The 8,903-nt window shown below is 35.6% G+C and overlaps 1 long non-coding RNA gene and 2 pseudogenes across 1 annotated transcript in view; 1 reads left to right on the top strand and 2 right to left on the bottom strand.

Annotated features, from left to right (window-relative positions):
* LOC135220107 (uncharacterized) overlaps positions 1–8,530 on the bottom strand; it is a 41,587-nt gene extending 33,057 nt beyond the window's left edge. The window contains exons 1-2 of the long non-coding RNA XR_010315571.1: positions 8,397–8,530; positions 6,794–7,020 (exon numbers count right to left, since the gene is read on the bottom strand). This is a non-coding gene — a long non-coding RNA (uncharacterized LOC135220107). The remainder of the gene's footprint in view (positions 1–6,793; positions 7,021–8,396) is intronic.
* LOC135220392 (U4 spliceosomal RNA) lies at positions 6,176–6,257 on the top strand (annotated as a pseudogene).
* On the bottom strand, positions 6,388–6,470 carry LOC135220391 (U4 spliceosomal RNA; annotated as a pseudogene).
* Positions 8,531–8,903: the final 373 nt, after the last annotated feature.

Raw genomic sequence — 8,903 nt, 5'->3', positions numbered from 1 at the left:
AGTCTAGTAATCGAAGTAGTAAATCCTTTAAAGACGACATTCCCGGCTTCTGTAAACCCTCAGCTCATGCCAGCGCAAGCCATTCCAGACACTCCAGCATTACGTGGGCTGGTTTTTCCTGCCCTGTCTAATGTCATCCAGCGGCAATTTTCATAATGCAAAGGAAGGGTTCCCCGGGAACCTCCTCCATCTCACGCTTCAAAGACAAAAGGAGCCGAGGCTGCAGCGGCGAAGACGATGTCTTCGTCTGCGTCTGAGTGGTGCCGCTGATAAGGGTCCCAGGAGGAGATTTTTTTTCTTTTTTTTTTCCAGCATCCAGGAAAATTTTTATTTTCCAGCACTCGCAAATGAGGGTTTGCTTCGTTTTGAGTTTGCATATACCTTTCCCTTAAGAATGAGAAGGGTCCTCGTTAGTTTTATTGTTTTTGTTTCTTGTGATTTCACCAATTTTATCCATTGTTTGTGCTACTGTAGGCTGGGGCGGGACGGGAGGAGGAGCGGGTGGTTGGCGTGTGGTGAACCGTGTCCATCTCTCCTCCAGAGCAAAATCATATATTTTCTAGTTCTACAAACCAAGACCTTTCAAAAACGTCTGGGTAGCACTTCCAGATCAAGTAAGTTTTCCTACAAAGCCCATTTTCAACATTTTGAACCGTCTCGAAAGGCAAATATACCGAAAGTAGGATTTTGTTGATTCATTCATTAAAGCACACTATTTTGCATAAATTGTTAGTCTATTTCAGTTAGTAGGATGCCAGTGATAGCATCTTAGTATATTTGAATGCCTTCAAAAAATATTTTGAATGCCTTCAAAAAATATTTTTTATAGAATGACATTTTACAGTTATTGGTAAAAAAATTTATTTCATCTTAAAAGTCGTTGGAATTTGAAACACCTCTCATTCCTTTATTTTTGCACACAGGACAACCAAAATTGGTCAAAATTATTCTAATTAGGCATTCTTTACAGTACAGTTGTCATATTTATGTTTGCCCAGCCTTTAGGTCCACAATCGAATTAAACGTCAACGTAGGTCACCCCTACCCCGAAATGCTGCATTGGGATATTTTTGTAAATATCCATATTTCTCACAGGAACAATTATACGAACACCATTCTTTTATTTATCCTCGAGGTTTTTAGACGTAAAAAACCATTTGGAACCATTATCATGAACTTTCAGTTGACCTTAACAACATGTTATAAAAATGGCCCTCAAAATGACGGCCAATATCAGAAGAATTGAGTTACCATACTTATATTTTCGATTCAGAATATTATATGTCATCTTTACTACAGCCATACTAAAGCTGTAACCTTGCAAAGTCCATTCTACTTTAGCTGTCCTGCACAGGCAAGTCGATCATGTACATTTAACACAAGAGCAAATCACAGACCACGTTCCTTCAAGTGTTATCCATGATGCTGTGAGTGTAGGGAGTCCTTTGTTGTCCTCTCGTCCTCATAAACAAATTTCTCTGTTCTCAGCAGTACAATAATTCCCTGATCAAGGTGGTTTTTAAAGGCATGCACAATGTTGTATGCATTATAGAAAGCCCGTTGAATGTGAGGTAAGATGCCCTGACTAATTGAAGGGAGGCTGTGGTGTGAGCTGTCATTGCTACGATGACAAACTTCTGCTTGGAGGTCAGAGAAGCTTAGGGCATTACTACCTTTTCTTAGTACCTTTACCAAGTAATGTTAAGCATTTGTGATTGTTTGCTGCGTAAGAGTTGGTGAGACTCCGAAATTCACAAGAAACTTTTCCGGCTCTGCCTTCACACCTGCTTTCTTTGTGCCCACTTTACTAGTTGTGTCACAACCTGTCAAGCAGTGAAGAGCTGGCAGTACTGAACAAAGCTTTTTGCCAAGGCGCTGGTGAAGGGGGTGCAGTGGCACACATCAGGTAGTATCTCTCACTCCTGCTCGCACCAATAGCTCCTGAAGCTTAAGCTCTTGAAAGAAGGGGACATGGTTTGGGAGGCTGGACTATAACATCAGTATCATTTGACACAACAACGCAAGTCTTCTTGCCAGCTTTGAGAGAGTCATACACATGCAGTGGCATTCTTAGGTCAGCTTCTTCACGAGAGGACTGAAGGTTTGCTAGCACATTATCTTTGCCTTCATAGAGAATTATGTTCTGCCTGTCATTTTCAACAGTCATCTGGCCATGTACTGTTGGATATCCTCTGAAAGTGGTGTCCCTGGCTGAATTGGACTGTACTATAGTCACATTGTCCGGAATTATGGTTTACTTTTAAAGAGGATGTTAAGGCTGAGAGGAGGCCTTAAAAGCAATAATGGCTGGACAAATTGATCTTCCAAACAATGGCCATGGCATCAATGACAAAAGAGGAATTTTTTTTGGTGATTAAAGCAGTAGTCTTACGGTTTCAGATACCTTTCCAGCTCCTTGATCAGCTGACTTTTATGTGAGGTCTTCATCATTCCATCTCCTGCAAACAGCATTGGGAAAGATGCAACATTGTGTTTCAAAAGCTCTTTAGTGGTCATTCCACGATCACGTGCAATCTCAGTGTTCTTTTCTGCAATATTCATTTCCCATTTTACTTGCCTCAATATAGTCTTTGGCTTGTCTCTTATTGTTTTCATTGTTTTAAGGTTCAACCGATTGATCAACCGATTGATGACTTCGCTGATTCTTGGTGCTTTCTGCACAAGTTTATTATGAAATATCTGGCATTTCTCCTTCCCCTTGGCAAAGACAAAGAAGATGCCATCCCTTATTTCCTGAGGCATTATCTCTTTTGTAGCAAAATTTTTGAGTACTTTGAACGCTTCTTCGGTGAGTTGAATCTTTGTCTTCGATGAATGTTATTATTGCTTGAATTTTGAACACCTTGCCATCTGTAGTTGCTCGGGATTACTCTTGATGGGTGTTTGATGACTCGTCCATCTTTTCCATCACACCAGCATATTATCTATAGAGATTCTTGACTGACACCATCTCATGGTATTACCATATCAGATCCCACTGAGTTACATATTGTTTTTGTTTAGCATGCCCAGTAATTCCATCAGAACATTTTGAAGACAGGTGATACTCTATTCGAGTTTCTGGTCACCACCAATGGCACTGAAGCGCCCAGGTTTGTCTTTGATTGAGTAGTTCCCATTTGAGAAATGGCTGTGAACTGATAGTGCTGTCTGTTGATGACGTCGCATGTCTTCCAGGTAGACAGAACACCAGTGCAGGTAGTTGGTACAATCAAAGGCTGCAAACAGATAGAGAGCATGTTGTACAGAATCAAATTGAAACTCTCATATCCCTTCATGATCAGATTTTAGCAGATCATGTACCACGTCCATCATTTGTAGGAACTGGCACCAGAATTTAAAATTCTCACTCTCGGCAGACAGAACTTGGATGAAAGAAGCAAAACCTCTAGCTAGTTTACCACCCAGACTTGTAGACTCTGCCATATACTTCTGACTGTTTCTAATGACCATCTGCTATGCTTGATTTGAGATTTTCCAGTATAGCCATTTCCGCTGCTTGTATCTCTAGCTCTTATGCAGAAAAGAATTCTTTGTACTGAAGGCGCTTGAAAGCTTCTGCAAGTAATTGCATCCCTTCAAATGACCAACGATAGTGGCCACTATTGAGAACAGATTTTGCACGACACTTGGTCTAAAAACATCAGTCTGCAACAGGGTAGTATTTGCTCCACATTCATCCAGGTCTTTTCCAGCACATTTCAGAACAATTTTCACCTAATGAAATCTCCCCATAACTGGCACCAAAGTTGAAGATTCTTCAAAGCACATCAACTTAATGTCTTTCACTTTGCTATACACACCCTCATCACAGTACAATGAAATTTCTCCTTGAACCAACTGGGAAGTAGTAGATTCAAAGTACATTGGGGCATATTGTGGGACTGTAACAGGGGAGTACTGGTAGAAATGCTGTTATCTTGACTGGGATGTTTCTTCAGTTCAAACAGAGTTACTTGTACTCCATGAAGGCATCGGCTGTGTCATAGGATATACTGACACATGGTTTTCAGTTACCCCTAACTATGCTATATCTTTCAATTGCATCAGCTTTGTCGGATTTATACAGTTCATCATCAACTTTGTTTGTTACAGCAAGAAATGTCAGTGCACGGTTGAACTTGCTGATACGATATTTGTTGTACACATGTTTGTAAGATTTCTGGTTACATATGATACACACAACATTCCGTAACGGAGTGGCCGTTGTAGCTGCATTAGTTGGGTGACGGACTGCATGAGAACGAGAACGATAGCTATGCCCAACATTTGTGGGGGTATACTGAGGAAAGCAAATTGTTTTTAGTGATTCTGTCCAGTACTGACTTCATTGTGTATTGTTTACAGGACTCATTCGTCACATGGTACCCAAAGTTTCAACCTTTTCGAGACCTGATCATTTCGTATATCACCAGCCTCCCGACTTCTCTTACATCCATTGTTTGTGCTCACAAGTTTAATATCACTTTCTTTCTGGCTCATAATGCACTTGATTGAATCGAGTGAAGTGCCTTCATGTGATACTGACAGACTCACTGCATCTGTCATTGTAGGTATTCTTAGGGTCTTCACTTCAGCTCAACAGGTATGCCACAATCAGTAAACTGTAAAACAAAACATGAAAAAAAAAAATTGAAAATGCCTCGTGAATAGTCTTATCAGTGTGCACATCGATGGAATGGTCTAAGAACAAAAGGATAAACACAAGAATTGTTTTCCCGTAACAATTCCTTCAGGAAATATGCAAATTCACAAAAATGTCCCAAAGCAGCATTTTAGGGGTATGGGTGACCTAGGTTGACGTTTAATTCTCAGCACATATAAATATGACAACTGTACTGTAAAGAATACCTAATTATAATAATTTTTGTCCGATTTTGGTTATCCTGTGTGCAGAAATAAAGGAATGAGAGCTATTTCAAATTTCAACTACTTTCAAACTGAAATTAATTTTTTTACCAACAACTGTTAAATGTGGTAGTTTTATGACAAAAAGAAAAAAAAAATTTTGAAGGCATTCAAATATACTAGAATGTTATCGTTGGCATCGTAGTAACTGAAATAGACTAGCAATTTCTGCAAAATAGTGTGCTTTAATGAATTAATCAAGAAATTCCAATTTTTCGGTATATTTGCCTTTCGAGACGCTTCAAAATGTTGAAAATGGGCTTTTTTTGAAAAACGTACTTGATCTGGAAGTGTTATCCAGAAGTTTTTGAAAGGTCCTCATATGTAGCACCAGAAAATATATGATTTTGCTCTGGAGGGGAGATGGCCACGGTTCAACGGACACACTCCACTCCCCCCCCCCCCCCCCCCACCCCACCCACTCCAACGCCAGGACGGTACATTTTTATTCTTATATTTTTGTCTATTTTATCTTTGAATTCATGATTGTTTAATCATATATAATATTTATTTATGTATTTACTGTTTTGGGAAACGAATAAAACAAGTAAATTCCTATAAAATGTTGGCGCCATCGAGCTCTTTGTATTATATTTTGTTCCAGTATCGTCACTAATGAGGGTACGATATTTCTTCTAGCCGCAGAAACGTGTAAAATGAAGCTAATATGAACGACGAATTAATGTGTAGAGGTTTGGTTTAATTTTTTTTTTATTTTTATTTCTGATACACATCACCTCTTTTTTTTTTTTACGGGTAATCTGTTCTGGTAAAACTTATCGTGGAAGTTAATTGTCTTTTGGTCTTATTCCGTCAGAATAATAATAATAATAATTATAATATAGCATTAGTCACTAAAAATTATGAAGCAATCCACAATGATGTAAATGTAAATTTATATTAGAAATGTAAATACAGAAATGAGCGGATTTTTTTCACCAAAAATAATAATAATGATAATAATAATAGTAATAATAATAAAGAAATCTGGAAAAACTAGAGGCTGAAGTAGCTCCGGGCCTCATGCAGAAGAGTGTGATCCTAGAAACGGCACACATAGTAAGAAAAGTGATGGACTCCTAAGGAGGCAGGATGCAACCCGGAACCCCACACTATAAATACCACCCAGTCGAATTGGAGGACTGTGATAGAGCAAAAAAAAAAAAAAAAAAAACAAAAAAAAAAAAAAAAAAAAAAAAAAAAAATAATAATAATAATAATAATAATAATAATAATAATAATAATAATAAATGCGCAGTGGCAGTATCTTAACCAATGAGAGTTAACCGAGGTGCGATTATTGCTAGTTGAAAATAATAATAATAATAGTAATAATAATAATAATAGTAATAATAATAATAATAATAATAATAATAATAATAATAATATTATTATTATTATTATTATTATTATTATTATTATTATTATTATTATTATTATTATTATTATTATTATTATTATTATTATTATTATTTTTCAACTAGCAATAATCGCACCTCGGTTAACCCTCATTGGTTACGATACTGCCACTGCGCATTTATTATTATTATTATTATTATTATTATTATTATTATTATTATTATATTATTATTATTATTATTATTATTATTATTATATCAATAATAATAATAATAATAATTCGATAAAAATCGTGTTTAAATGTTTTGAGTAATTATGGAAATGAAAGTGGATGGGATTTAAGAGCTAAAAATTTGCCTCAACCTGAGGACTTTATGAAATGAGGCCTCATGTATATGAAAATGAGTACAAAGATCCTTCATGATGTGATGACCTGGAGCTAATACTATTTACGTATGAATTAAATGAGCAATTGCGTAATCTTCAACTGTTTTCAAATTCTTACTATTCTTAAGATCAACAGCTCCTTCTCTGCCTGGGGATATGTTCATGACCATAGGGGAAGGAGAGACCTTCTTCCAGGGGGAGGAACTGGAGAGATCCCCTGGGGGATGTCTGAAGTCGCTTAGATTTCCAACGTCCAACACTGTAGTGGAAAGATTCAAATGGTTGACTGTCGTTGCATTGTAGACCGTAGTTACTCTTCATCGTCTTCCCAGCTTCACACTAGCACTGATGAAAGTATAACAATACAATACTGCTTTAGGATTACGAATTTGGAAAAAAATTACTTTCTTTATAAAGGGATATATATATCTCCTTTTCAGTTTCAGTCATGACTTTGCTTAGGTTATTATCTTTAGGTGAGTTTCACATCAAATAACTGGAATTGTAACCTTCCTTACGGTTGGGAAACTCAGATTTATTTGAAACACTTGAATGTTAGAATGACAAAATGTGGTGTTGCCATTGCTCAGTTCATCGGGTAGTGGTTTCTGGGTACAGAACGTTTCCTTTTTATCATTATAAATATAATTTGAATATACAGACCTCTCTCTCTCTCTCTCTCTCTCTCTCTCTCTCTATCTCTCGCTCTCTTTCTCTCCTCCTCTCTCTCCTCTCGTCTCTCTCTCTCTCATTTCTCTCTCCTCTCTCGTCTCATATATATATATATGATATATATATATATATATATCTATATATATAGATTATATAATCTATAAGATATATATTTATAATATGAATAGATATGTTGTATGTATGTATGTATGTTATGTATGTATGTATGTATGATGTATGTATATGTATGATGTATATATTATATATATATATATATATATATATATATATATATATATGATTGGTAAAAATGTTCTGTTACAACAGAATTCCATCTAATGAAAGGAGCCATAAAAACGCCAAAATATAGAGAAAAAATACTATATTTCAGAGACTGCAGTCTCTGAAATATAGTATTTTCTCTCTATATTTTGGCGTTTTTATGGGCTTCTTTTATTTTATATATATATATATATATATATATATATATATATATATATATATATATATATATATATATATATATATATATATTATATATATATATATATATATATATATATATATATATATATATTATATATATATAAAACCCAATCCAACATCTAACCTGGTATATTTAAATTAAACCTGAGATATAAGAATAGTCTTTATTTCGCAAACCCACCACGATACTGGTTAAATGCAAATAAGCTAAAACGGGTTATTAAAACCTCACCTCAAATGTCATTAAAGCAGTAGTGAAAATAAAGGAAAACCCAAATTCCCTTTTCGACACTAAATGTTCCATATTAATACAAAAAGTCCACTAGTCAAAACTCAATTTTTTTTTTCTTTCTTTGTGTGTGTGTGTGTGTGTGTGGTCTATCCATGATACATCTGTCAAACAAAAAACATTTATATTAACCCAACATGAAGTAACGTGGGATAATTCCCATAATATTATAAAAAGAAATTCATTTAAGAAAATGCACCATTGATAAGAATATCCACAAACATAAAAGAAACAGTAAAATACACGGTAAGGCACTGAATCTCAATCAGCTTACCTTTCCAATAGGTAATTTTAAGAGCTTGGATTTTCCACGTCTATCACCTCTGGCTCCATCAGCCTCAATGCCTCACATTTCCACAAAAGATCTTATCCTTCCCTTAACGGCCACTCCCACTAAAACAGACGAACACACGACCTCTCACATACACTCCTTAAAATCCAGATTTGTAACCGGAAATAACTTCTAGAATGTTCCATGCTGAATCTTCTTCCGTTCCACGTGGACTGTATCCAAGCGCCTCCAGTAAGGATGATTATGTTGAATCTGCACCGGAAGTGCCAACTTGCGCTCGGACAGTTGTGAATCCGGAAAATCACAGTTATTCACTCTGCACTGAATGACCTCTATACTGCGTGGCACGTAATCCTGTTCATAACACACACACACACACACACACACACACATATATATATATATATATATATATATATATATATATATATATTAATATATATATATATATATATATATATATATATATATATATATATATATATATAT

This window comes from Macrobrachium nipponense, chromosome 1, assembly GCF_015104395.2.
Source record: "Macrobrachium nipponense isolate FS-2020 chromosome 1, ASM1510439v2, whole genome shotgun sequence".
Classification (NCBI taxonomy): domain Eukaryota; kingdom Metazoa; phylum Arthropoda; class Malacostraca; order Decapoda; family Palaemonidae; genus Macrobrachium; species Macrobrachium nipponense.
Note: the sequence above shows the minus strand (reverse complement) of the source record. Positions and strands in the feature narration are given on the sequence as shown.